General features: G+C 43.0%; 1 pseudogene; it reads left to right on the top strand.

Annotated features, from left to right (window-relative positions):
- The first annotated feature begins 1,732 nt into the window (after nt 1-1,732).
- On the top strand, nt 1,733-2,878 carry LOC142427840 (heterogeneous nuclear ribonucleoprotein A/B pseudogene; annotated as a pseudogene).
- The last annotated feature ends 1,044 nt before the right edge of the window (nt 2,879-3,922 follow it).

The raw sequence follows: 3,922 nt of genomic DNA, 5'->3' as shown, positions 1-3,922 counted from the left end.
TTACTGTACAAGGAGCACAGTGAGGGGATGTCAGTGTGAGCTCAGACACAAACCTCCCCTGCAGGGGAGACATGCGCAGCAGGGGGCACACAGGACCCACTGAGCACAGACGTGTTAGAATGAGCACTTCCTCTCTTAGCTCTCAGCATCCCCCGAATAGTTTTTCTCTAAATTTCTCCTCGCTGCAGGCTTAATAGGAGAAACTAGCATTCTCTGTTTGTAGTCCAAATATTAAAAGTGACCCCGACCCTTCATTGGCATCCCATATGATCAATTTTCCTTCTTGGCATACAGATTATCATGGTTATTATCATTTATCTGTTCGTCAAAACTTGTTGAAGGGTCAGGTGTCTGACTGCTTTGCTCCCTCTGCAATGTGAGTAGTGACTGGCTGATTTTCTATGTCTGAGATAATTACTGTGGGGACACCTGGGGCTGAACTTGTGACATGTCATTAGTGATGCTTGCTACACATTGTCTTGGTTTATGCAGACACAAGTGTTCCAGGCAGAGAGAGATCTCTAACATAGGAAACAGGGGAACTGGAATGACCCGTCTGGTTGGAGGTGTCATTTTTGAGATTACTCTTTGGAGCATAATGAAGCAAACATTCAATGGAAGGAAACTTTAATTTTAAAAATAGCAAATTTGCCACAAGAGGAAGAAATTGCAGACTAACATCTCAGAATGCTCTTTAGAATTGAGAATAGTGGGACTTCTCACATATTTTGAACCTGCGATCAGAGAATCCAGTTCCTAGAGAAGGACATCCTGCTTGACAGAGTGTCAGCAAAATAGGGGAAAATGCTTAATTAGATATACAGAGAGTGGCTACAAAATTGTTCTCTAGGAATAAGTGGAGACAGTCCAAGATGTGGCAGTTTATGTTTTTTTTCTGATGTACATAGAACCATGATGATCAAAGCTGACACCAAAGCACCCAACAACATCTCTGATGAAGTGTGGTGCAGAATGTTTAGATTAATGCTGTTTAGTCAAGTAATTACCTAAATTAAGAATATATTATAGTTTTTTACATTCACAAAGTGTTAAATTGTTTAATGTTTAACATTCAGTACACATACCACTCCTTATTCAGTTTACCTATATGGCTATTAATCAGGAAAACAATGCAATAAATACATAATAAATGTGATATACAAATGAATACAATTGGGGACTCCACTATCATCCACAGTTTCCTGCAAAACAGAATCTCACCATTTAGACAAATGCAGTCCCTCCTTCTCTTACTTTCCAGGCATCTTTGGGAAATGATTCACTAGACCTTACTCTCAGGTATCTCTGGGTGAGTGTGAATCACCTGTTATATGGTGAGCAGAATAGAGTGTAATCCTTCACAGAGGGACTCCACATAGACCAATGGAGTAAATTTTAAAGTAAAAATTATATGCTTATACAACTGAGGTAAACTTATTTTATATAAGAGTATTAATCCCTAATAAAATGTAAAAAAAGAAAAGAGGAGAAAAAAATGATTAGGGCAAAGACTGTACAGATGTGCATTATACAATTGATGTATGTATATGTATGAACTGTGATAAGAATTGTATGAGCCCCTAATAAATTGTTAAAATTAATAAAAAAAAGAGTATTAAATCCTCTTAAGTGAAGTAACCATTAAATAAATGATTCTGTAAGAATTAGATTTCCGAGGCGGCGGAACTACGCGGGCCGGAGGGAAGCTGAGCCGCTGCGCACCGGCCTAGCTATGTCGGAAACGGGTGACGAGCAGCCAATGGAGACGACCGGCGCCACGGAAAACGGGCACGAGGCCGCCCCAGAGGGCGAGTCGCCGGCCGGGTCCGGCACCGCGACCGCGACCACGACGGCGACCGCGACTGTAGCCACCACGGTGACCGCCGCCACCCCGGCCGGCAATCAGAATGGCGCCGAGGGAGACCAGATCAACGCCAGCAAGAACGAGGAGGACGCGGGAAAAATGTTTGTTGGTGGCTTGAGCTGGGATACCAGCAAAAAGGATCTGAAAGACTATTTTACCAAATTTGGAGAGGTCGTTGACTGTTCAATAAAAATGGATCCTAACACTGGACGGTCAAGAGGATTTGGGTTCATCCTCTTCAAAGATGCAACCAGCGTGGAGAAGGTACTAGACCAGAAGGAGCACCGGCTGGATGGTCGGGTTATTGACCCTAAAAAGGCCATGGCCATGAAAAAGGATCCAGTGAAGAAAATCTTCATTGGGGGTCTGAATCCTGAGGCCACTGAGGAGAAGATTAGGGAGTACTTTGGCGAATTTGGAGAGATTGAGGCCATTGAGCTTCCCATGGATCCAAATTCTAACAAAAGACGAGGCTTTGTTTTTATCACCTATAAAGAAAAGGAACCTGTGAAGAAGGTTCTGGAGAAAAAGTTTCACACTGTCAGTGGAAGCAAGTGTGAAATCCAGGTGGCCCAGCCCAAAGAGGTCTACCAGCAGCAGCAGTACGGCTCTGGGGGCCGTGGAAACCGCAACCGAGGGGACCGAGGCAGTGGTGGTGGTGGTGGAAGTGGAGGTCAGAGTCAGAGTTGGAATCAGGGCTACGGCAACTACTGGAACCAGGGCTACGGCTACCAGCAGGGCTACGGGCCGGCTATGGCGGCTACGACTACTCGCCCTATGGCTATTACGGCTACGGCTACGACTACAGTCAGGGTAGTACAAATTACGGGAAGAGCCAGCGACGCGGTGGCCACCAGAATAACTACAAGCCATACTGAGGCCGTGGCAGGCACGACAGCTGACCGCGCCGCTCCGTTTGGATATCAGTGAACACAATTATGTACCAAATTTAACTTGGCAAACTTTCTATGGCCTGTCCCATGTGCATCTTATTTAAAATTTTCCCCCTGGAAATCACTCTCCTGTTTACTATTTCCAGAGCTAGTTGTGTTAGCAGCGTGTGGTGTATCAGAGGCCGAGCAGCATCGTGGGCCTAATTTAACACCAGGTTCCCCCAAACCCGAGGGGTGGGTGTGCGCCCTGCTGCTGCTCTGTATCCTGGGCCTGCAGGCCCTGGTGGGTAAAGAGTAAACTTGTATCTTAGGAAACCAGTGTCATTTTTTTTCACCTTTTAATTTTATATTATTTGTGTCATACATTTCCTGTTAACGGAAGTGTTAATTTTACTGTACTTTTTGGTACCTTTTTGGGAATCTAATGTATTGTAAGGTATTTTACACGTGTCCTGATTTTGCCACGACCTGGATATTGAAGCTATCCAAGCTTTTGAAATAAAAATTAAACCCCCCCCCCAAAAAAAGAATTAGATTTCCACATGCAGAAGAATGAATCCGTGTATCAGATCATGTCCCCCACCCGCCACACACAGGCATACAACTAAAAATATCCAAAGATCTAAGCATGAACAATAAAGTCATTTTTAAGTAAGTATAAGAGTGTGATTTAAAATTTTTATTTAATGAGAAATAACCATATGACAGCAGAAGCAAGAAGCATAAACGACAAAGTAGGTTAAAGTCTGTCTTATCACAAAACTGGCTTGTGACCCAAGACCAGAGGCACAAGTGTAGGTAAAAATACTAATAATTATGGCTAACGGGGGCTGTATAATCTATCTGTGGGGTCAGTTAAATTAAAGACATAAAAGTTAACTCAGAAGCTTATGATGAGTAAATTTTGTTATCAAATTGTTAATCTTCAAAGACTTTTTTAAACTAAGGAAATAGAACATGGAACACATTATGAACTCTGAACACAATGGAAACATGCAATGATGGGCACATGTGTGGATAGAAGAACTGAGGAACTGTTCCCCATTGGGACATTGTGCTCACCTATTCTTTTAGGTATGAAGAGTTGTCCTCTGATAGTTTCATAGGAAAATCTTACAAATTTCACCCTATAGCATTGAAGTAGCCTACCTCAAATTCTTTGTTT

This window comes from Tenrec ecaudatus, chromosome 15 (assembly GCF_050624435.1).
Source record: "Tenrec ecaudatus isolate mTenEca1 chromosome 15, mTenEca1.hap1, whole genome shotgun sequence".
Taxonomy (NCBI): domain Eukaryota; kingdom Metazoa; phylum Chordata; class Mammalia; order Afrosoricida; family Tenrecidae; genus Tenrec; species Tenrec ecaudatus.
This window is presented reverse-complemented; position numbering and strand designations above follow the sequence as displayed.